The sequence below is a fragment of the Meriones unguiculatus genome, chromosome 6, assembly GCF_030254825.1.
Source record: "Meriones unguiculatus strain TT.TT164.6M chromosome 6, Bangor_MerUng_6.1, whole genome shotgun sequence".
Lineage (NCBI taxonomy): Eukaryota > Metazoa > Chordata > Mammalia > Rodentia > Muridae > Meriones > Meriones unguiculatus.
In genome coordinates this window covers 7,189,325-7,215,599 of record NC_083354.1, presented here as the reverse complement: position 1 = coordinate 7,215,599, position 26,275 = coordinate 7,189,325, and the positions used below count along the sequence as shown (strand labels likewise).

The window sequence follows — 26,275 nt, the reverse complement described above, 5'->3', positions numbered from 1 at the left end:
ATCTTCTTGCATCAAAAGACATTTTGCCCTGTTTAGTTAAACATTACAAGTTGTTGTCACTTTCTTTTTTTTTAATTTTATTTTTCTTATTAGTTACATTTTGTTAACTCTGTGTCCCAGCTGCAGCCGCTCCCTCATTCCCTCCCCAACCCCACACTCCCTCCCTAGTCTCCTCCCTTCCCCTTTCCAAGTCCACTGATAGGGGAGGACCTCCTCCCCTTTCATTTGACCCTGTTTTATCAGGTATCTTCAGGGCTGGCTGCAAAGTCCTCCTCTGTGGCCTAGCAGGACTGCTCTTCCCCTGGGGGTGTGGGGAGGTCAAAGAGCCTGCCCTTGAGATCCTGTTAGAAATAGTCCTTGTTCCCCTTACTTTGGAAAACTACTTGGTTACTGAGCTACCACAGGCCACATCCAAGCAGAAGTTCTAGGTTATATCCATAGATGGTCCTTGGTTGAGTGTCAGTCTCAGAAAAGACCCTATGCCCATATTTGGTCCTTGTAGAGCTCCTATCCTTTCCATATCATACTAACTCCCCTTCTTTCATATGATTCCCTGCACTCTGCTGAGGGTTTGGATGAAGGGAGCCATATTAGACTAGGAGATTAAGTTAATGGAATCAAAGTACTCCAGATGCCAAAATAGTGTATATTATTGTTGTTGTTATTGTGGTAAAGAAAGGAAGCATCTTACCACTCAGTGACAATAATGCTTGTAGTCACTTAAAGAAATTCATTTTAAAATCTCATTCTTCAATTCAACCATCTTATTTTTTCTCTTCTATAAATGCCATTTATAAAGTACAAGGTGAGTGATTAAGGCCCCAAAATATGCAATATGGGATACTATTTTCTTCATTGACCACCTACCATTCTAGTGGGAGAAATAGACCTAAAATTAACCCAGTTGTGTTGTATTACAGTGAAGAACAATAGAGGCATTGACAATTCATCCTGGCTAATTTTTTGGAAGGTTTCAGAGGTCTGGTCAATGAAATTGTTGCAGAGGATCTAGCAAAAGAGTATGAGCAAAGAGGGAGAATCAGAGTTTATACCCCCCTTCAGAATCCCATCCCAAATTCTGTGTTTTGGAGTAACCAGAGTTCTTGTGAGCAAGTTGGACATGACAGAAAGGAGGAGAGGTGACTTTGGAGAGTTAAAGGTCCTAAAAATCAAGGGAGCAAAGTTGTACTTGTTCATTAGTGTCAAGTTCACTATATGAATGTCAGCACTAGTTCCTCGTGATCTTAGCGGGGAATCTGATAGTAATTATCCTAGGAAGGTTCAGGCAAACCAGGGATCCCTTGAGTAATCTGGAACATTCATCCCATGATCCACTTCATTCAGGAACTTTTCTGAAGGAGGAGAATGACTAGGAAACAATTCTGGTAACTGCAGAAAAACATGAAAGTCAGATCATGTTATAAACTAGGTCATGCTACTAGTTTGTGTAAAACTCTTCTCTGACTTCTATTTTTGTTTCATTTTAGATCAAGACTTTTACAGTGTCCCGTAGGTGATGTCACTTGTACTCCTCTCTTCCTACCAACCTTATCTGCACTTACCCATCATAAGCTCCTCTACCTTTGAAGGCTCCATTTGGGGATGCATATCTGTTATCTTTTCTCACATCTTGTTTCTGTTCTTGTTATTCAGTTTTTATTTTAAATGTCTTGTCTTCAGTGCAGTTTTCCCTGACCATTCTGCTTACATTTCATGAGTCACTCTATAGAAAGTGTGCTTGGTTGCTGCCTTAGCTTCTGATCTAGTGTCTGAGTTTCATCCAGGAGGAAGAGGTGTCCGTGATTTTCCCAGCCTCCATCCTAACACAATCCAAGGTGCTCAGTGACTACCTGATCAATGAATGTGAAACATAGCCATCACTGGAGACAGGAATACCAATTTTAAAACCTTTTTCCAAAGCCTGTGATGTGAACTCATGTTAAAATGTAAACATTAGAGTGAGCTATTGAGAGGATGTGGCTCATAGGGACCTATATAAAGTGACTAGAATAGTATGTTGACTGGTAGAGTTGCCTTGGTCATGATGTCTCTTCACAGCAATGCAACCCTGACTAAAACAAGGTGAGATAAAAGCAAAGGGGGCATTAAAATATCAGGAAAGTCAGAGAAGAACTGAGTGGTTGTCTAAGGACAGACAATTTGAAAGGATGTCACTACTTGCTCCACAAAAACCTATTCCAAGGAATCAAAACTATAGTAGAGAGATATTTATATTATTAACTATATTTTTTCTGTAGTTTTCAGTGTTTCTTTATATTTCTTACTGTTCTTACATGTTCTCAGACTCTTAATAGATGCAGAATTGAATACTTCTGGAAAGATTGACAGACTGGGAACATAATTTACAGAATCATCTATCCTCTGAAGCAGTGAACAATCTAGAATTAAATGAAGCAGAGCGGAAATGGCTTCTACAACATCTTAGGAACTGAACTATTTTTGTATTCTGATTGATTTTTCTATCCTTTCTTAATGAGGAGTCTATTCCTTAGGGAACTGCACTAGAGAAGGGATACATAGAATCCGATTCTAGACTTATACCGTATTCTTTCCTTACTGAAATGTTCACTAGTAGTAAAGAAGGAAGTGATGGGAGAAAGGAGCAACTGAGGGAAGGAGATGGAAAGGAAGAATCCTGAATACCTGTGGTGCCTGTGTCAAGCTTTTTTAATGATTTGTGCCAGACACAGTTCTCTACTCAGTAGCAACTCCTTTTTATTTTTATAAGTTCTTCATTTTATTTGGAAAAGATGCGCGTGTCCAGTGGGTTGACCCATAAAAGGCTTAGGGCTGTTTTTGAGAGTCTTGATCTAAGTTTTGCGAAGCCCAATTTTGGCCAATGAAAGGAAGAAAGCAATTGGGAGATTTACATATTTGGATGAAAAGATAGAGACCCATAAAAGATAGGGATTAGAAAATCACCTTTTTCTTAACCCTTTTGCTTCCTGTATGCACCCTGCTAAACCAAGAAATGATTTAGGACTGTTGCAGCCACTGACTAATGTGTTAAGGAATGCAAAACTGTGAGGATGATGTGAGCCTGTATCCTGGTGACATTGCTCTTTTATCTAGAGAAGATCTTGTTAATAAACTTTTAAAGGGTAGAGAAAGGTAAAAGACATTACTGAAGGTCTTTTATTCTTAATTTTTGTGGAATTAGTGAGTGGAATTAATGATAAGCATGGTGTCTTTTACCCCAGAAATCTACTCAATTGTAGGGGAGAAAATGAGAGAAAAACAATGTTCTTCAATTGCAACAGCTTTATCGAAGCTGGCCTCATGATGATTGCTAGTACTTAATCTAGGGCTGAGTAAAAGGAAGAGAAAAATCTGAAGGTATAGGACCAGTCCAGAAAGCTGTTAATTGCTATCCTTACCCTATAAGAGTATCAAAAAAGATGAGATGCCAGTGGCAAGGCTTCAATAGTGAAAATAAAATTCACAGGATTGTATTGCACATAAGGAAGATTAGATTTTAATGATAGTTAGGGAGGGATATATATATATATATATATATATATATATATATATATATATTTAAATTTTATTTTATTTTTAATTACACGTTATTTACTTTGTATTACCCCTCTAGTTCCCTTCCTCCTCCCTTCCCAATCCCTCCCTTCCTCTCCTTTCTCCACGCAGGCCCCTCCCTAAGTCCACTGGTAGGGGAGGGTTTCTTTTTCTTCCTTCTGATCCTAGTCTGTTAGGTCTCATCAGGAGTGGCTGCATTATCTTCTTCTGTGGCCTGGTAAGGCTGCTCCTCCCTCAGGGGGAGGTGATCAAAGAGCATGTCAGAAGCAGTCCCTGCTGCCATTACTATGGAACCCACTTGGACACTGAACTGCCATAGGCTACATGTGTGTAGGGGTTCTAGGTTATCTCCACGCATGGTACTTGGTTGGAGTATGAGTCTCTGGAAAGACCCCTGTGCTCAAATTTTTTGGTTCTGTTGCTCTCCTTGTGGACCTTCTGTCCTCTCCAGATCTTACTATTTTCCACTTCTTTCATAAGATTCCCTGCATTCTGCCCAAAGTTTGGCCATAAGTCTCAGCATCTGCTTTGATAGTCTGCACGGCAGAGCCTTTCAGAGGCCCTCTGTGGGAGACTCCTAATTTGTTTCCTGTTTTCTTCTTCTTCTGATGTCCATCCTGTTTGCCTTTCGGGATGGGGACTGAGCCTTTTAGCCAGAGTCCTCCCTCTAGATTAGTTTCTTTAGGTGTACAGATTTTAGTAGGTTTATCCTATATTATATGTCTATATGAGTGAGTATATACAGTGTGTCTTTCTGCTTCTGGGATAGCTCACTCAGGATGATCCTTTCTAGTTCAGGAGGGATATTTTTATAAGTCATTTGTACCTTCATAGTCGTTTGGTATTCAAATGAAGAAAATAGATGGATAAAGCATGAATTATATGCTGTTTACATTTTCATCCTTTCATAAATGACAGCCTACAGGATGAGCAAACAATTGGCTAGATCAAAATAAAGTTAAGAACAAGTTAATTTATTGATTTATATATCTATTATCAAGTATTCATTGAGCACAGGAGTGGAAGGGAGGTTCAACATGCAAGCTTGCACACTTGCCTATGGTTGAGTTTTGGCTTTTTCCTCTGTGTCCAGGAGATAATTAACTCGACTAGATTGCTTTGTGAATTCTCTGGCTGGCATTATATTTGTCTCCCCAGTCTCCTTTGCTGATGTTTGTCCTGAGGATTCAATCCTAACTGTTTCACTTCTCCAACAGCTCCTACTTTTCATCCAGTGCAAATGTGGATTCAGCAAAATGTTTTTAGCTGAGCTGATGACAGCAAGGCAACAGAACAGGAGCTGTACATCATCCCATGTTTGTGTACACTCTGCCAGAGCTAAGGCAGCACTCGCTTTGAGAAGCCATTCTCCCGGTTACAGCCACTGGGCCTTAGCTCATCCTTATGTTCTTATCCTTTGACAGACCACATATAGAGAATCTGTCTCATGGATACAACTGTGAAACTCAACATTATGTAACACTTAAAATACAAATTATCAAATATGATGATAATGGAAATTTGATTAAAATTGTGGTTAATTTAAAATAGTCACAGAAAGTTACTTGCACTAAAATATGCACTCAGTTGAGGTTTTATTGAAATTATAATAATTACAGGGAAATTTACAATTATATATTAGAAGTGCTTTACTCATTACACAAAATTGAATTAACTTGATATTACAGATCATCAAATATAAACAATTAAATTAAAGTTGAACTAATTAGAATATCAAATAGTTTTAATAGCGATAAATCCAAAATTAAGAAACAATAGATACCTTAATTATAAAAATTTCTTATGAAATATAGGTACTTAATAATCTATTTTTTTTCTTTCAATACAATGTTTCTTTGTGTAGCCTTGGCTTTCCTGGACTCTATTGACCAGGCTAGCCTTGAACTCAACAGATATCCACCTGCCTCTTGACTCCCTGAGAGCTGGAATTAAACATACAAAAACATAAAGTATCTTGGTGTAAGTCTAACCAAGCTAGTGAAAAACTTGAGTGAAAAAAAAAATCAAGTCTCTGAAGAAAGAAATTGAAGAAGATGTCAGAAGCTAGAAAGATCTTCCATGCTCATGGATCACTAGGATTAACATAGTAAAAATGGCCATCCTACCAAAAGCAATCTACAGATCCAATGCAATTCCCATCAAAATACCAACATATGCTCGATCCCCATTCAGAAAGGCAAAGAGGATGGACATTGGAGGAGGGAGAAAACAGGGAACAGGACAGGAGCCTACCACAGAGGGACTCTGAAAAGCTCTACCCTGCAGGATATCAAGTAGATGCTAAGACTCATAGCCAAACTTTGGGCAGAGTGCAGGAAATCTTATGAAAGAAGTGGGAGACAGTAAGACCTGGAGAGGACAGGAGCTCCACAAGGAGAGCAACAGATCCTAAAAGTCTGGGTACAGGGATCTTTTCTGAGACTGATACTCCAGCCAAGGACCACTCATGGAGATAGCCTGGAACCCCTGCACAGAGATAGCCCATGGCAGTTCAGTGTCCAAGTGGGTTCCATAGTAATGGGGACAGGAACTGTCTCTGACAGGAACTTATTGGCCTATTCTTTGATCATCTCCCCCTGAGAGGGGAGCAGCCTTACCAGGCCACAGAGGAAGACAATGCAGCCACTCCTGATGAGACCTGATAGACTAGGATCAGAGGGAAGTGGAGGAAGACCTCCCTTATCAGTGGACTAGAGGAGGGGTACTGGTGGGCAACAGGAAGGGAGGGTGGGGTTGGGATGGGAGGAGGGAGGTTCAGGTAGAAAGTGAATAAACTGTAATTAATAAAAAATAAAAAAACAAAAAATACCAACATAATTCTTACATATCCTTAAAGAACAATTCTCAACTTCATATGAAAAACAAAAAACAAAAAACAAAAACAAAAACCAGAATAGCTAAAACTATCCTGTAAAATAAGAGAACTTCTGGAGGTATCTCCATACCTGATCTCAAGCTGTACTATAGTGCAACAGTAATAAAAACTGCATGCTACGGGCATAGAGACAGAATGTTGCATCAATGGAATTGAGTAGAAGACCCATAAATAAACCCACAGAAGAACAGACACTTGATTTTGGACAAAGCAGCCAAAACTATACAATGGAAAAAAGATAGCATCTTTAACATATGGTGCTGGTCTAACTGGATGTCTACATGCAGAAAAATGAAAAAAATCCATATTTATCACCCTGCACAAAACTAAAGTCCAAGTGGATCAAAGACCTCAACATGAAACCAGACACACTAACTGTTAGAAGGATAAGTGGGAAAGAGCCTTGAACTTACTGGCACAGGAGACAACTGTGAACAGAACACCAACAGCACAGGCTCTAAAATCAACAATCAATAAATGGGACCTCGTGAAACTAAAAAGCTTCTGTAAAGCAAAGGGCACTGTCATCAGAACAAAACGCCTGCCTACAGATGGGGAAAGGATCTTCACCAACCGTACATTTGACAGAGGGCTAATATCCAGAATACATAAAGAACCCAAGAAATTAAACACTGACAAACCAAATAATTCAATGTTAAAAATGAGGTACAGAGCTAAACAGAGAATTTGCAACAGAAGAATATCGAATGGTGGAGAAACACTTAAAGAAATGCTCAACATCTTTAGTCCTTGGGGAAATGCAAATCAAAACGACCCTGAGATTCCATCTTATACCCATCAGAATGGCTAAGATCAAAAACTCAAGTGACAACACATGCTGGAGAGGATGTGGGAGAAAGGTGAACTCTCCTCCATTGCTGGTGGGAATGTAAACTTTACAACCACTTTGGAAATCAATCTGGCACTTTCTCAGAAAATTGGGAGTAATGATACCTCTAAATTCAGCTATACTACTCCTGGGCATATACCTGAAAGACACTCTACTATGCAAGAAGGGCATTTACTGAACTATGTTCATAGAAGCTTTATTAGTAATAGCCAGAATCTGGAAACAACCTAGATGTTCCTCAAGTGAAGAATGGATTCATTGTGGTTCACTTACACAATGGAATACTACTCAGCAATTAAAAACAAGGAAATCATGAAATTTGCAGGTAATGAATGACACTAGAAAAGATCATCCTGAGTGATTTAACCCAGAAGCAGGAAGACACATATGGAATATATTCACTTATAAGTAGATATTAGCCATATATCAGGATAAACATACTATAATCTAAGACCTAAAGATAACAAGGATGACCCTGAAATCTCATTCAGAAGGGCAAGCAGGATAGACACCAGAAGAGGTTGAAGAAAGAGGACAGAAAAGACACAGATATCCTTTGTCCACCCAGCAGGCAGGTTGAAGTGTATGCAGACACATCTAACACAGGGAGTCTTTGGAAGAAGGGAAGAGGAAGGAGTAGAAAGACTGGAAAAGGACAGGAGTTCCACAGGGAGACCAACAAAGCCAACAAATGTGGGCCCAGAGGTGACTGCAGATTCTGATGGCATCTACCAAGGACCATGCATAGAGAGGACTCTGACCCTCTATTCATATGTAGTCCATAGGCAGCTCAGTCACCATGTGGTTGCCCTAGAAAGGGAAGCAGGGACAATTTCTGACATGAACTTGGTTGTCTGCTCTTTGATCATTTCCCTCTTGGGAGGCCACCTTGCCAAGAAACAGAGGAAGAGGATCCAGGCAGCCCTGATGAGACTTGATAAGTTAGGGGCTGATAGTAGGAGAGGAGGACTCCTCCTTTTAGTGGACTAAGGGAGGGTGGGGGAGGAGAGAGGGAAGAAGGGTGGGACTGCAAAGGGATGAGGGAGGGGCCTACAATTAGGATATAAAGTGAATGAATTGTAAAAAATAAAAAAAATAGATTAAAAGAAAAAGATTAAAGAAAAAAAAAAGTGTCTCACCACACCAGGCTTACTTTAATGATCTTAAGAGGACTTCTTTCTGTAGTAATAATAACCCAAAAAGGACATAAAAGTACCAAATATGTGCTCACACAGGGAACAGATAAGACCTTCAGAGGCTCATCTGAAGATTGAAGATTTCATAGTGGTTAACATACCAGACAGAAGCCATCCTTCATCCCATGTTTCTGGTACAGGGTTGTGAATCTGATTGCTTAATTTAACCATCTTCCTTGCAGAAGCTGGGTTCTAAGGATATTTTGTTAGGTGCTCAGATAGCCACTTGAGTTAGGTGGAGTCTACATTTTTATTTTTGTTTGAGACAGGATTTGTTTGTGTAGCCTTGGCTTTCTCAGATTTGCTTTGTAGACAGATTCTACTTTCTATGTATCACTGGCATCTTTCCAAATCTGGCCATTCCTAATGGAAGTAGTTTTGTCCAATTACCTAAGTTGAACTGTATAATGTTATTTGTCTTTAATTTATCTAATTATAGTGTATTTATTTTTGCAGCATGGATGTTTTCTACTCTAAATTGTACCCAATCTCAGGTCTTCTAATTGCTTTGGGAAGAATGCTGAAATTCTTAAGTTGCACTACAACTTTCTCGGGGCTGTGGCTTATTTGCAGCTCTATCTCAACCTCATTACTTCAGGTTCCTTCACATTCTGTCCCGTGGACAGAGAATTTTTTCCACTAATGTTACTTTATTTCTTTTGCTTTGCTGCAAGCTTGTACACCCACTATTTCTAATGGCGTGTTCTCCCTTTCCTTTTTGTTTCAAAATGCTCTTCATTTTTCCTTATACAGTTTTAATATTCTACTTACGATTACCTCTCTAGACTAGATTAGGTTTTCATGTTGTGGGTCTCATAGTCCCCATTTTCACAGCCTGTGTAAGGTAAGTTATAGGTGGTTAAGCAGTCTGTCTGCCTTGTGGAACCTGAATCATCCTTGCAGGAACTGTGTTAGAATCATCATCAGAATAATCAGATAGTTAGCACAGCGCCTGCATATCAGGGATAGTTAGTGACTATCTATCCTTTCTCATTTGTGTGTTTCTGGAGCTATTTCTAGCCCTTGTAGTAATAGACGTACGTCCCAGAGGGCAAGTGCAGGAGGCAGGATGAATTTCTGGAGTTCTACTTCCCAGGAGGTTAATCAGATCAGAATAAGTGGACAGTGACAATTGCAGCTTCTGTTCTTTAAAACAGGAGTGAAATGGTTTAGAATACTTTCAGATATTTAGATGTTTGCTCAGTGAGGTCTGTTCTTAGCTCAACCATTAGCACAGATATTTAGTTATTACTATTATTAATTTGGTTCTAGGAATTGAACTCATGGTCTAATAATGTATGTTAAGTATAAGCACTATTTTTTAGTTACACCAGTAAACCTATAACACATTTCAATATTCTTCTCCTGTTTATTTTTAGCTTTTCGTATAGTGTAATAAGTGGTTTTTAAATGTCCCAGTGTTAATCTGGTTTTTAAATTAAGGATATATTAGAAAGTTAAATGTGTCATGATTCTAAATTTAATTTTGGTCCTTAGATGCTCAAATTTATATTTTTAAAAAATAAATTGGAGAAAGGGGAACCCTCCTCCACTGCTGGTGGGAATGTAAACTTGTACAACCACTCTGGAAATCAATCTGGCGCTTTCTCAGACAACTAGGAATAGCGCTTCCTCAAGATCCAGCCATACCACTCCTAGGCATATATCCAAAAGAGGCTCAAGTACACAATAAGGACATTTGCTCAACCATGTTTGTAGCAGCTTTATTTGTAATAGCCAGAAGCTGGAAACAGCCCAGTTGCCGCTCAACTGAAGATACAGAAATTGTGGTACATCTACACAATGGAATATTACTCAGCAATGAAAAATAAGGAAATCATGAAATTTGCAGGTAAATGGTGGGACCTGGAAAGGATCATCCTGAGTGAGTTATCCCAGAAGCAGAAAGACACACAGGGTATATACTCACTCATATAAACATGTAATATAGGATAAACCTACTAAAATTTGTACATCTAAAGAAACTAACTAAGAGAGAGGACCCTGACTAAAATGGTCAATCCCCATCCTGAAAGGCAAAGAGGAAGGACATCAGAAGAAGAAGAAAACAGTAAACAAGCTAGAAACCTGCCACAGAGGGCCTCTGAAAGGCTCCGCTCTGCAGACTACCAAAGCAGATGCTGAGACTTATGGTCAACTGTTGGGCAGTGTGCATGGAATCTTATGCAGGAAGTGGGAAATAGTAAGATCTGGAGAGGACAGGAACTCCACAAGAAGAGCAACAGAACCAGAAATTTGAACACAGGGGTCTTCACAGAGACTCATACTCCAACCAAGTACCAGGCATGCAGATAACCTAGAACCCCTGCACAGATGTAGCCCATGGCAGTTTAGTGTCCAAGTGGGTTACATAGTAATGGGAAGAGGGACTGCCTCTGACATAATCTGATTGGCCTGCTTTTTGATCACCTCCCCCTGAGGGGGGAGCAGCCTTACCAGGCCACAGAAGATGACAATGCAGCCATTCCTGATGAGATCTGATAGACTAAGATCAGAAGGAAGGAGAGGAGGACCTTCCCTATGGTGAAGAAGGAAGGGGGAGGAAGGATGGGATTGGGAGGGGAGGAGGGAGGGGCTTATGGGGAGATACAAAGTGAATAAACTGTAATTAATAAAAAATAAAAATAAATTGGATATTCAATGAACAAGATTCATGGCGATATCTGTGGGAAATGTACCATATACTACCATTCTCATTATGAAAGCAAAAATAAAATCAGATAAGTGAGTCAAATGGGTGTGCCTAAGAACACTTTTCTGACCATCTTCAGGCAGTGTGGGTGCTGCTGGTGGCATTGGCACAGCCTAAGACCTCTTTGTTTTAATATAATGAACTCGGCTGAAAAGAACAGGGAGTAAAGAGTAGTTGAGGAGTATGTAAAGGCACACTTGCAGCAAAAACACTATTCTTGCACTTCAGCTGGAAAGAATTAGAAGACAGGAAAAGGAAGATATTGAAGGAGGAGGATGTAAAACAAATCGTAGGTCGCCTGCCTACTACCTGGATTCAGAATAAAAATGAGTAGAAGCAGGAAAGGGTGGCCTGAGCCACCAGGAATGTCAGACATCTCGGAGGGTCTCATGCCCACCATTGGGTGGGTATCAATTTGGCATCATCCTCTAAAGTTCACATTTTTCTGGCCTCCAAGCCCTTTCATGCACACGTCTGCCTTTTGGTCCTATTTAATTTTTTCAGCTGCCTTTAATTTTAATTTTTGTATTTATTTCTAGGCTGCTTTTTGGAGGTCATCTATAACTCTTTCTTGGTCATTGTTAAATGAGGAAAGCAGGGTAAGGAACTTATCTAGAATTAAATAAACAATTGCAAATGCGACAGGATCCTATGGAATCCTCAGCAATGTTTTTCTCCAACATTAAGTTATTTCCTTGAATTATCAGCATAGTTGGGAGGTTGTTGGAAAGCAAAAAATTCCAATCCTACTTGTAAAGCAAATAAGAAACTCTGTATACCCAGCAACCCAGAACGTAACACTCTTTTGGGTGCTCATGATGAATACTGAAGTTTCAATGCTACCGGTTTAAAGAAATAAAATTGAAATTTACGTTCATGGAACATAATTGAGGATTTACTGGAAATGAACCGATAGGAACCTAATTATTGCCTGGTATACCATAATGCCTGCGTACCATAAATGAAGAGGGAAACAAGCCTTGAAGCATTTTATAATACCTAGCAAAAAATACTGAGCCTGCGGTTCCAGAGTTCAATATTCATTTAACATAAGATTAATACAGCACAGTTAGGAGAAAGCAAGGAAGCACCCTTGAATACTGTTTGGTCTACCAAGATACCCCATACTTTACGGAACAAAGTGTACAGTTGTTGAGGGCAATCTTTCTTTTCCAAAACAAGGCAGTTTCTGATTCTTATATCAATTTGAAGTAATTTTAAAGACATTTTGTAGGGAGAAGGTAGTTAGAAAGAAAGTTGCATATTGCATACTGGAAATCTATATGAACTTTAAATTGGATGAAACTGTAACAATCATTTGACAAGTATACATATTATCAAGATAAAAATTGTAAGTATGATGCTGTGGATGAATGTTAGCAAAGTCTAGACAGACAATGTAATTTTGCCATGTAAATAAAGTCTCATCACAAATGCAGAACTGTATTTACATTATGTTCCAGGTCACATAGAAACCTAAAGTAACTGACCTTAAAATAAAGCATTTTGAGTGAATTTCTAAGAAGAATACATTTACTAGCACGTTTCAGTATGAGCAGGACACAGAACTGCAGAGGATGTCTTGGGATAGTGGTGTGTTAAAGGCGATATGAGACTGGTGTGAGCTAGTCACAGCCTGTGAACGGACCCGTTATTTCATGTCACCGGATCGTTTTGTAGAAATTATATGGTCATTTTCTTGTTCTCAGTATCCAGTTTTTCTCAGAGTTAAAGGAAATACTGCTTATATGTCTTTAATACATTCAGAGTATTTCTGGTAGTGTTTGTGCTTTAAAATACACAGAAAAAAGACTGTTCAGTAAAATCTGGGTTTTATACTTTCAACATCCTGGTGCTAAAAATACCTCTACTTTTTAAGTTAAATTTATATTAACTTAAATGTTAAATATTAAGTTACTTTTGTGTTTTCCCTTGGTTTTAGATTCAGTGATATCTTGAACATCGATTTGCCCTCAAAAAATATTTTTGGGTCTAGTTAAAATATCATATCCAATTAAGCTAATAAATATGAAATAATGAAATTATTTTATGAGGCTTGGTGACTATTTCAGTGTAAACTACGTTGTAATGCATAGGAGTTATAATTTTATCTTAACAGGTGTACCTTGGTGAAAGGTGACTGATGAAAATTCAAATATATCTGCTCCTTCTACATATTTCATGTTTAAAGTTTTCTAATTTGTAATTAAAACAGAATACTGAGGCTTTAGGTATCTTGCCTCTGCACATTGTTATTCTGATAACAAATACTGTTTACCCTGGAATTTAGTAGAACGTGCCCATTTCTTTCCCTAAAGTAGTATTTTTAACACAATGCCCCATTCCTTGACCTACTTTATACAAATTAGATTGCAGCTTGCATATTTTAATGCATAATTTCGTTAATAATTTACTGTGCTTTCAGTGGCAACGAAGCTGTTTCTATGTGTGATTGTATGAAGTGTTTAACCTTATCTCGTTAGTTCTTACTCAGCGAACCATGAAGAATCTCATCATCTCTGTGATTTCTGAGCAGTTCTCAGTCCACAGTGGTGGGGAGCTCTTTGTATCTGTGTGGCTCTTTGACAGAACTGGAGAGGCAGCGGTATATGGAGCCAGAGGACTGTGTGACTAGGTGATCTGGGGAGAGAGAGAGAGAGAGAGAGAGAGAGAGAGAGAGAGAGAGAGAGAGAGAGAGAGAGAGAGGCGGAGAGTACCTGAGAGAAAGAAGGGAGCCCTGACTGCTGCTTGGGCTGTGATTGTGAAGAAAGCAATAGCCACCTGAGGTGTTCTTTTACACCATTTAACAGCAAGTGCCGAATAAGTCGAGACCTTCTGCACCTGCAGGCCCATGTTAGTAATCAGGAATTTTCGTAACTATTTCTGCTCACTGCAAAAATGAATTGCCACAGACAGATTGGTAGTTTTCTTTTTTAAAAAAATTCAGTTTATTTTACATGCCAGGAGTGCTCCCTCTCTCCTCTCCTCCCAGGCCCCCTTTTCCTCCTTTCGCCTTTCCCTCTCCCTTTCCCTGCAGAAAAAGGGGAGCTCCCTCTCCCCCGATATCAACAGTCCCCAGCACAATTTCATTTTTAAATTTGTAGGTTTTTCTTTACATATATATGTAAATTAATATATATATTTTTTATATTCGCATTTCAAAGTTAGTAATACAAAGTGATGGGTTTTGTCATGGCATTTGTACATACTTTATTTTTATTGTTCCTTTACTCCACCCTCATCCTCACAGCTGGCCTTCTCTTTCCCCAGTTGCTGTCTTCTGCCTTATAGCAAATGTATTCTATTGCCTTACTTTTATTTTTCACTTCTCTGTTCCTTAAGACCTCATTTCTCATTCTCACTGTTTCTATTCTTTTTATGACCTAACTCTCCCCTACATATATAAAAATTAAAATCTAGGATCTATATCAAACTCAGAGGAATGGCATGGGGGGTTTTCTTCGATATATTTCTGAAAGTCTTTGTTGCTTTACTGTTGGTATACACACTGTTTTAGGTGTGGCTCTCATCAGCCTTGATTTTAATGCTAGGGTCACCTGATGCCACATTACACCTAAGTTTGTGATGTCTGAATCTAGAGGTGAGGGATTGGACTAAGTAATCAGTGTCTTTCATTTTCCATAAAATATTTGGATTATTTTCAAATGCAGCCAAAATTGAAACCCCGTTTTTAAGGGGAACTTTTATTTTCAATATTAAATGCATCTGTTCTTACTACCAGCTTGTAGCATTAATCTCATCTAATTTAAATTCTTTTATGGCATTGAAGTATTCACATACTCCAGCTCTGGATTTCTACTCTTTGCTTCTCAGAGCTCAGTGTTTTGTATTTTACATACACGTCCATTCATACATTTTTTTCGTTTGTTTGTTTCAAGTACCTTAGGTAGGGTGAGAATAGAGTGGTGTTGATCTAATGGTTCAAAATTTTAGGTAGGCAGAGTGAGTAAAGGTTTGGTGACATCTTCTACAGCATAATGATCATAATTACTAAGAGTGTATTTGCAGAAATTGTTAAAACAGTGGATCTTAAATATTCTCACAAAATGTTAGCACTTTTTATTCATTAGTTATAACAAGGCACCTGATATAGGTCCATTGTAGGGAAGAAAATACAGGTGTGTGCCGATGTCTGTATATAAATAGCTCTACTGTGAGATGTGAGGGAGTCAAAATTACTGGCAAGAAAGGACAGTAGGACTTGGCTTTGCATATTAGGTAGGCTGGTAGCATGGCCGCCTTTAGAACTGGACTGTTACTGATGCTTTCAGGCTCCTTTGAATGAATAGTTCGCAATTGCTTTTCCAGCCCCTTTTACTTTCTTGACAGTACATAGTAGTACAAACTAAGAGTGGTGCCTCATGAGCCCTCCATCTTCCGTCCTGGAATGCTGACTTGCTCAGTCTCCTGTAGGCATTATATAGGCAGCAAGCATAGCTGTTATGACTTCACATATACAAATGCCATGGTCCAAAGGGACCAGAGGATATATGTATCTCAAGATGGCAGCACAACTTGAGAATATGTAAGACTCTCCCCATGGTGCTATTTTTTTAAAACATGAAGGGATCATGGAGATCAGCTGAGACTTGAAATTGTGAGAGGCCAAGAGACACCACTATTGAAGGTATGCCATCAGTTATGTTGGGCTCCAAAGGGCTTGGGCAGCCTCACCTCTGTAATGATGTCAGCCACCTCTTGTTTGGTAAACTCGAGCCATTTCCACTCTACACTTGTCACTGACTTTTGTGGTCTTGGTGGCCACTATCCTGGGGTCTTCGCTACAATTGAGGTTGTAACTATACTGGTGGCCTCTCCTAGACTCTTGGGATGACAAGCTTTTGTTTCTCTCTATGTCTCCTTTAATCACAGTCGATCCAAGCCTTCTTGGGTTGCTACCATGCCTAGAGAGGTGAGCCTCAGCTACATGAAGAATGGTAGCTGAAAAGGCAGAGGCAGCAAGCGAGTAGGCAACATTTCTCCTTGCTCTCCACCTCAGTTCTTGCCTCTGGATTCTTGCGTTGGTTCCCTCTGTAATGGACTGTTTGTAATTTGTAAGCCAAACAAACCTTCTCCTGGCCCAAGTTGTTTTTTTGTTCTTTGTGTTGCACACAGCAGCAGCAACAACAACAACAACAAAAACCAGAACAAATGTGGAAGCCAGCAAGTCAATGAAAAGATTCCATATAAGAGCACATTGAAACCAAACTAACATAATTCATTGAAATTACCTACTGGAAATAAAAAGAGGAGGAAAAGGCTGCTTCAGAATAGAAACAATATCTTTTGTTCCAATATGGAGATTCTAAGCCAGACTGGCCTAGAATGTTCTGAGTAAAACAGACTTCCCTTGAACTCAAAAATAGCCTGCCTCAGCTTCTCCAGTGCTGAGATTACAAGCTCATCATATTCAACTTGAGCTATAATTATTTTTCTCTCAAAAGTAATGGTTGCATATGTGATTTAACTATTACTACTTATAAGTTCTGAAAGTATTTCCCACTTTAAACAAGAAAGGGAGACAATTTAATGAGCTGGTGTTTTGTTTTGTTTTCTATTTCTTTTTGGTATCTAGAAGATACATAGTCAGATTTCTTTTGCAGTAAATGATGTATTTACCTAATAAAGATATTTTAGATGCACATGGCAATTTTGAGCTATCACAGAAAAGTAGGGTTGCAGGGTAGATTTGTTTCACCTGCCTTAATAGAATTCAGACTCTCAGTACTCTGAACAGACAATAGGTGCATATATTAAGACTCTGAAAGATGCGTAGGAGTGTGTATTGTGTATTTTATAATTATGGTCAGCACATGGAAGAAACATGATCAATAGTCACCCAAAGTGAAGATTAAAGAGGCTTTTGTAAATGTTTTCTGTTTCTTAGGCCTGCCAGATTATATCATTGGAGATGTCAAGTTTTTTTTTAAGATGTATGCTTAGCAGTTACCTGCAGATAGTCTGAAATGTCATTAGCTCTGAGTAGGCACTTATATCACCTTCCAATAAAAGGGCATAGGAAAGCAGAACTGCCAACTATAACCACATCAAAAGCAAGGATGTCAAAATGCAGTGTTAACCATGATTGCCTGAATTTTGTGGTATTCCCTCCCCTTTTTTAAACAGGAAACAATTCCCTTAGTACCTGTGATTGTCAGTAGGTTTTAGGAAAAATTATTATTTTAGGGTGAGACACTGAACTTTTTGATGGCATTTTAACAAGGCCTACGTTTCATGGATCAGTTTCAATGTATGGAATGTAAAAAAAAAATCTTGAAACTAGACTAATTTCCAAAACCACTAACTATACACAATAAGCTGTAAAAATGATGTAGTCAGAATGTGTTTATATACAGGCAGGCAGCTCAGACTTGGGGCGTTTTCTTATTAGGATTCCTATGGGTTTAATTATAAGCAGATATATATATTTATTAAGTGTGTGTGACTTACATGATGCTATCAGCGTCTACAGAGTCAAAGTCTATAACTGTGGATCACCCTTTCCACATTGTCTTCCTAGAATATGGATATGATTTAAAGAGTGGAACTGAAAGATAAAGGAATTAAAATTACAGATGTCTTATGTGCTTTTAATTATTATATAATAAAATGAAATTTCAGGCTGGGTGTTTATAGATTGAAAGTTTATGGAAAAACTCATTTATAATATTTCTTAGTACTGTTCAATTCAAAAATATGCTGATAATCTCCTGAAATGGAGAAAATAATATATAAAACATATACTTGAATATGTCATGTTCTATCATTATGGTACTTGATTTCGAAGACTCGAAAGGGACAAAAAGTCTGTTCACTAATCAGGTGCCTGTGTCTGGTTAGGGAGGCAAGATATCTTGAAATAGGTACATTAATTCATCAGTTCATTGCTTATTCAATGTACAATTCTGTCATTTCTGTAGTGAGAATAGAGAAGTAATAAATTTTCTATTCACAAAGCAGAAAATAACTTAATGAAACAATAAGGAAGGGATACTAGAGTCTGTTAAAACATGTCAATGACAATAAAAGTAGGCTGTGGTGGTGAATTACCTAGAGAGGAAAAGAGCAGAATAGTTAGACTGCGTGGGCAGTGTGCCCTTATATAGAAGGAGGTGGTTGGGCTAACTCCTCAAAGAGCCATCTACTCAATGGCCATGAGAAAGGAATGCTCAGCAAATAGACAGAGGCCACACTGACTGTGGAAGAGAACAAATAAGGAATATTGGGGCTATGATGAAAGCCAAGGAAAAGGCAGGTGTCCAACATTTGCGGGGCTTTTCTCAGTGGGTAAAAATTTTGTGACAATGGAGAGAGCCTTTGGCTAAATTAACTAAGAGTTTAAACTCCTTGCTATCACTTCTGTATGGATTGGATTATTGGTGGGAGATAAATCATAACCACTGGGCAGGAAGGAGGCTGTAATATCATGAAATAATAACTTAATAATAACGACTTAGGCTAAGGTGGAATGGATAGGTAGAATAGGAAAGCTTCTACTTTTGCAAGGTTGGAAAGGTAATCCATGGAAAGAGATTTGAGCTGCTGTTGAGCTTACACATATTCAACAACATTATGAGGACCATAAGAGAAAGTAGGAAAACATTCTGGAAGTTGTGAAGGTATTATTTGGAATGGCACAAAAAGCCCCAAGTCGTTATTCTCTAAAAATATAACATAATAAATATGAATTAATAGATAACAATTGTACATTGACTTTTGGGCCCTGTGAGTTGGAGGGTCTAGCGAATTTGGCATAGTATGAGCTGACTGTACTAGATTTTAATAGAATTTAAACAATTCTTATCTGTAGGTAAGACAGAACATTAGAGAAGCAAGTTACTTCAGGATAACTTCTTGTATCATAGAGATTTAGAGTCTAGTCAGGAACAGGCAGCAACTAATAAAAGCTAGAATTTGGAAACAGAACAGCAGTCATTTTGAGAGATACGTTTTCTTTAATTCTATGTCTGGGAAGGAAAAAAAAAACCGGTATATATGATGTAAATAAGAGAAAATCCAGAAATGTTTATTTGAGATACAAGTTTGATATTGTCTACATGGAAATACTGAGTTCCTGTCTCAAGGTTACTCGACTGAAGCATATTCCCTTTATGATGTAAGTTATGGAAATATTGCATTGGCTGAAAGATTTCACTATGCTATATATTTTCTATAAAGTGTATGAAGAGGTTATTTCTAGACAGCTGTTTTAAGCTCTTTTAAGCAGGAGAGAATAGTATAAAGATAAATATAAGAATCTACTGGGAAACAGCTTAAGTTGACTGGCATATAGAGTAGGAAATAAACAGTGTAGAAAATAAATAAATAATAAAAAATCTAGTGTGTGTCTTTTTAAGAGAAGGCATGACACAGCACAAAATGTGCTTTTTCAGTTGGTAGGTAGAGTCTGGGGGGTTTTTCTAGGATGATTTATTTGACATAAATTGTACTTGTTGAAATTAGTATGTTTTTTTGAAAAGTTATTCATCTGTATTATCTTGGTGACTAGTTATTTAGATAGAGAAATTGGACAAGAGACTCAGATTTCCTTATCTTGCTCCACTCTTTACACACAATCACATGATAATGGAAATAAAAGAGATGGAATAAAAAGGGTGTGTTTGTTTAATCTTACTTAGCTCTTGCTCAGAATTGTACACTTTGAGATAAAGCAGTAGACCAGAAGTCTATCTCTTTCCTGAAGCACACATGCTTAAGGGTCAAGACAAAAAAACAAAAAAATCAGTGGGAAATGGTCATGAATTGATAGTGACAGGCCAAGAAACAGGAAAATAGGACAAAGATTGATCTGGAGGCTTCCTTAGGTTAGGGTGGTTAGAGAAGGGATTTCTGAAGAAATGATATTTAAAGAAATTTTGAATGACAGGAAACCAGCCTTGAGAAAATTCTCAATGTCAGGATATCGAAGTTAATCTAAGGGAAGCCGCTGATTTCTTTTGGGCTTGGAAATGTCAGCTGCAGAGGTCAGGTTGTTGAGATAACGGCCAGAATATGACTTGTATATAAAATGATCCCCCCTTCCCAGTTCATGTATTTAAACTCTTGATACAAGTTGATGACACTGTTTAGAAAGGCTGTAGATCTTTTATCTACATGGGAGTAAGTTAATCACCGTGGTGCAAGCTTCGAGATATATAGTTCTGCTTTTTGTCCATTTAGATATGAGCAAGTATTTTTATGATACTTCTACCCACAAGAAGCTAGCTCTTCCATAATGCCTTCCATTCTATGAAAGGTTCAAGTCATCTCAAACTGAGCCAAAGTAAATAGATAGGTAGCTAAATAAGTTGACTTATAATATCTGATTATTTATTTATTCCAGTTTGGATGGTCACATCCTGGGTTGTCAGCATGCTAGAAAATCATGTCAATATGTTCACTGTACTGTCTCTGATTAATTTTATCTAGTAAATCCTTCATTTAAACCCATACATTCTAAACCTAAACCTCATAATTTCAAAACAGAAAGAAATATTTATTTTTAATTTAATATTCAACAAAATGCCAGTGATTATTTTGTAAGAAATAATTTATTCAGAGACAAGCCCCTGTTTCTGATTTAGGAGTACCACATGAAAACCCAGCTGCACAACTGTTACATGATGTACAGAAAGCCTAGGTTCACCCCATTCATGCTCTCTGTTTGGTAGTTTAGTCTCTGGGCCATTAGGGGCCCAGTTTAGTTGATTCTGTAGGTTTTTCTATGGTGTCTTTAACCCCTCTGGTTCATTCAATCTTTCTTCTCCATTCTTCCACAAGATTCCCCAAGCTCCAGTTAATGTTTGGCTGTGAGTTTCTGCATCAGTTTCCATCAGTTGCTGGGTGAAGCCTCTCCATTGACATTTATGCTAGGCTCCTGTCAGCAACTATAGTGGAGGATCAGTCATTGTGTCACAGGTAGGCTCCCTCTTATGGCATGGGTCTCAAATTGGGCCACTCATTGGTTGGCCCTTCCCTCAAGTTCTGCTCCATCTTTTACCCCTTGTAGGCAGGGCAAATTGTGGATCTAAGGTTTTGTGGCTGGTTTGGTGTCCCTCTGTTCTAAGTCTTTCCTGGTTACAAGAGATGGCCATTTCAGGCTTTATAGCCTCAGTTGCTAGGAGTCTTAGCTAGGGTCACTCTCATAGATTCCTGGGAGTTTCCGTTGTGCTAGGTTTCTAGGTCCTCTAGTTGCCTCTCCTAATACTCTTTCCCTCTTTCCTTCCCCACCTCATCCTTCCTGTTCTCATCCCACCCCTTCCTCCTTCCACCTACCCCCGATGTCTAATCTATTTTACTTTCTCAATGAAATTCAAGCATCCCACCTTGGGCACTACTTATTATTTAGCTCTTTTGGGTCTGTGGTTCATAGCATGGCTATCCTGTACTTTATAACTAATATCTGCTTATAAGTGGGTATATAACATGTTTGTCTTTCTAGGTCTAAGTTACTTCACTCAGGATTATCTTTTGTAGTTCCACCATTTGCCTGCAAATTTCATGATGTCATTGCTTCTAATGGCTAAGTAATACTCCATTGTATAAATTGTACCACATTTTATACTTGTTGAAAGTAGTATGTTTTTTTTTAAAGTTATTCATCTGTATTATCTTGGTGACTAGTTATTTAGATAGAGAAATTGGAAAAAGGAGGAGGACCACCCCTATCAGTGTACTAGGGAAGGGACATAGGGGGAGAGGAGGGATGGAGGGTGGGACTGGTAGGAGATGAGGGAGGGAGCTACAGGTGGGATACATAGTGAATAAATTGTTTTTTTTTCATTAGTTACATTTTATTAACTCTGTATCCTAACTATATCTGCTCCCTCATTCCCTCCCAAACATGCCCTCCCTGTTCTCCTCCCTGCCCCTTTCCAAGTCCACTGATTGGGGAGTACCTCCTCCCCTTTCATCTGATCCTGTTTTATCAGGTATCTTCAGAACTGGTTACAAAGTCCTCTGTGGCCTAGCAGGCTGCTTCTCCCTTGGGGAGTGGGGAGGTCAAAGAGCCTGCCATTGAGTTTCTGTCAGAAATAGTCCTTGTTCCCCTTACTATGGGAAACCAGTTGGTTACTGAGCTACCATGGGCTTCATCTGCACAGAGGTTCTAGGTTATATCCATACATAGTCCTTGGTTGAGTGTCAGTCTCAGAAAAGACCCCTGTGCCCAGATATATTTGGTCCTTGTGGAGCTCCTATCCTTTCCACATCATACAAACTCCCCCTTCTTTCATATTATTCTCTACACTCTGCCGAAGGTTTGGTTATGAGTCTTAGTATTTGCTTTGATACACTGCTAGGTAGAGTCTCTCAGGGGCCCTCTGTGGTAGGCTCCTGTCCTGTTACTTGTTTTCTCCTATGTCCAATGCACCTCCCATTTTTGTTTTTCTAAGTGAGGATAGATCATCTTACCCTGGGTCCTCTTTCTTGTTTATCTTCTTTAGGTGTATAGATTAAATTATGTTTATCATATCTTCTAGGACTATATGAGTGAGTATATAGCATGTGTGTCTTTCTCCTGGGATAGCTCATTCAGAATGATCTTTTCTAGATCCCACCATTTGCCTGCAAATTTCATGATTTCCTCCTTTTTGATTGCTGAGTAGTATTCCATTGTATAAAATTACCACAATTTCTGTATCCATTCCTCCGTTGAGGGACAGCTGGGTTGTTTCCAGGTTCTGGCTATTACAAATAAAGCTGCTACAAACATGGTTGAGCAAATGTCCTTGTTGTGTACTTGAGTAAAGTTGGGTATATGCCTAGCAGTGGTATAGCTGGGTCTTGAGGAAGCACTATTCCTAACTGTCTGAGAAAGCACCAGATTGACTTCCAAAGTGGTTGTACCAGTTTACATTTCCACCAGCAATGTAGGAGGGTTCCCCTTACTCCACAACCTCTCCAGCATGTGTTGTCACTACAGTTATTCATCTTAGCCATTCTGATGGCTGTAAGGTGAAATCTCAGGGTCGTTTTGATTTGCATCTCCCTGATGGCTAAGGATGTTGAGCATTTCTTTAAGTGTTTCTCTGCCATTCGATATTCCTCTACAGAGAATTCTCTGTTCAGCTCTGTACCCCATTTTTAAATTGGATTACTTGATTTATTGCTTTTAAACTTCTTTAGTTCTTTGTATATGCTGGATATCAGCTCTCTGTCAGATATAGGGTTGGTGAAGATCTTTTCCCAGTCTGTAGGCTGTTGTTTTGTTTTGACTACAGTGTCTTTTGCTTTAGAGAAGCTTTTCAATTTCATGAGGTCCCATTTATTGATTGTTGCTCTTATAGCCTGTGCTGTTGGTGTTCTGTTCAGGAAGTTGTCTCCTGTGCCAATGAGTTTTAGGCTGTTCCCCACTTTTTTTTCTAACCGAATTAGAGTATCTGGTTTTATGTTGAGGTCTTTGATCCACTTGGACTTTAGATTTGTGCAGGGTGATAAATATGGATCTATTTTCATTTTTCTGCATGTAGACATCCAGTTGGACCAGCATCATTTGTTGAAGATGTTGTCTTTTTTCCATTGAATGGATTTGGCTGCTTTGTCAAAAATTAAGTATTCGTACATGTGTGGGTTTATTTCTGGGTATTCTATTTGGTTCCATTGATCCTCCTTTCTGTTTCTATGCCAGTGCCATGCAGTTTTTGTTACTATTGCTCTGTAGTACAGCTTGAGATCAGGGATGGAGATACCTCCAGATGACCTGTTGTTGTACAGAATCATTTTGGAGATTCTGAGTTTTTTGTTCCTCCATATGAAGCTGAGAATCTTTCTTTCAAGGTCTGTAAAGAACTGAGTTGGTATTTTTTTTTTTCAATGCAGTTTATTCAGGAACCTTGAACAATCATCTGACCCTGGGGAAAGCCAGCCCACAGCTTAAATAGCTTTTGGGTAGCCAACCCCAGCATGCCACGTGGGCAATGCAGATAGGTCCACATACATGGAAGCAAGCCAGATCCTCAGCCTTAGCCAAATGTGGATTTATTTTGATGGGAATTGCATTGAATCTGTAGATTGTTTTTGGCAGGATGGCCATTTTCACAATGTTAATCCTACCAATCCATGAGCACGGGAGATCTTTCCATCTTCTGATATCTTCTTCAGTTTCCTTCTTCAGAGACTTAAAGTTTTTTCACTCAGGTCTTTCACTTGCTTGGTTAGAGTCACCAAGGTATTTTATGTTATTAGTATTAGTGGCTACTGTGAAGGGTGTTGTTTCCCTGATTTCTTTCTTGGCTCTTTTGTGTTTGGTATACAGAAGGGCTTTTGATTTTTTTTTTTTTTTTTAGTTGATTTTGTATCCAGCCACTTTGCTGAAGGTGTTTATCAGCTGAAGGAGTCCTCTGGTTGAATTTTTGGGGTCGCTCATGTACCATGTACCACATTTTCTTTATCCATTCCTCAGCGGATGTACATCTAGGTTGTTTCCAGTTTCCACCTATTACAAATAAAGCTGCTATGAACAGAGTTGAGCAAGTGTCTTTGTATGGTGGAGTTTCTTTTGGGTATATGTCTTGGAGTGGTGTAGCTTCATCGCCTGCCTCTGGATCCCTTTTTGCTAACTGGGTTGCCTTGTCTAGCCTCAGTAGAAGATGTGCCTAATACTACTGCAACTTCATATCTCCGGGCTAGCTGATATCCATGGGAGCCATCTCCTTTTGTGAAAAGAAAGGGAGGAAGAGTAGATGTGGGGACAGGGAAAAATGAGGTGAGAGGGGAGGACTTGAAGGAGAGGAGGGAGGGAGAGCTGCGCTTGTGTTGTAAAGTAAATTAAAAAAAGAAACTTAATTAACAAAGAAATAATCTAGTAAAGTTCTGTCAGCATTGAAAAAGAGAGACAATAGCCAGCAAAGAAAACTAATGAGTTGAGAATGGATTATGATTAGAGATAGAGATTTAAGAGTCTTTAGCTAGAAGTAACCCATCAAAGGTTGTTAGGATGGAGATATTCAGGAAGGTGAAATAGGTGGAGAAAGCCACAGGTTCAAAGGGCGCTTCAGTAAAGAGAGTTCTTGTTGGGAGCCAGAAGGCATCTCAGGAAAGAGACTATATGGAAATCCCAGAGTCTGAGCTCTGAAAGGCAGGAGGAACTGTGCTGTCAAATTGTCTAGGATAAAATTGGCTCACAAGTACACATTTTGTTGGGTTTATAGTCAGAAAAGATGGTTCAGTCATGAGGAATCATTCCATTTGGTTATATTTCCATGCATTTGATATTTCATTCTTTTTGGTGTATTTAAAGTCAGAATGTGATGTACATTGCTGTACTTTTGGAGAATGCAATGAAACCTTTCCTTTGTCAGCATTTCTCAAATGTACTTTGTTATATGTTAAAACATATCTTCCTAGAGGAAGAAGCAAGCAGTTGCTTTTACATGAAATACTGTCATTAAGAGCCCCCATATTATTGATTATCGTATACCAAGTTGTCTGCTTTGAGATCATAGAAATACAAGTAACAAAGACTAACTAAGCAGGTTGTGTTTATTTATATGTTTACGTGTGTGTGTGTGTGTGTGTGTGTGTGTGTGTGTGTGTAAACCTAAATACTTAAAAGGAAGTCATGAATTTGAAAAGGGGAACATGGGAAGGGTTGGAGGGAGGAAGGGGGAATGTTTTTTTTTTTTTATAAATACAGAATGTAATTATTTTATAATGACATTCGTAATTATCTTATAATTTCAAAAACTATACAAAAAGTATTACTAAAATGAAATTATGAAATGGATTTAAATAACATTTTCTGTTTGACCACCAGGTGGCATAAATATTACTTATACATTATTCAATGCATGAATGTATTTTATTTAATGATTATTAATAATTGGAAATCATAATTGGTAGTGGTAAATTATACATGCCTATGTTGAGTATATTTTAATGGATGTTACTTGATTTAATCATAATATACATATACATGTGTGTGATTTTTTTTACAAGTATTCAACTTAACAACCACATAGGTGAAATAACAATGGCTTATTAAATGCAGGAAAGAGGGTGTAGACAGAGGTAAGCTAGATAAGAATGTTGGGGAAGGGTTGCAA

At 38.5% G+C, this 26,275-nt stretch overlaps 1 protein-coding gene across 1 annotated transcript in view; it reads left to right on the top strand.

The window, feature by feature from the left end:
• Mei4 (meiotic double-stranded break formation protein 4) overlaps positions 1–26,275 on the top strand; it is a 191,645-nt gene that overhangs the window by 36,324 nt on the left and 129,046 nt on the right. The window lies entirely within an intron of this gene.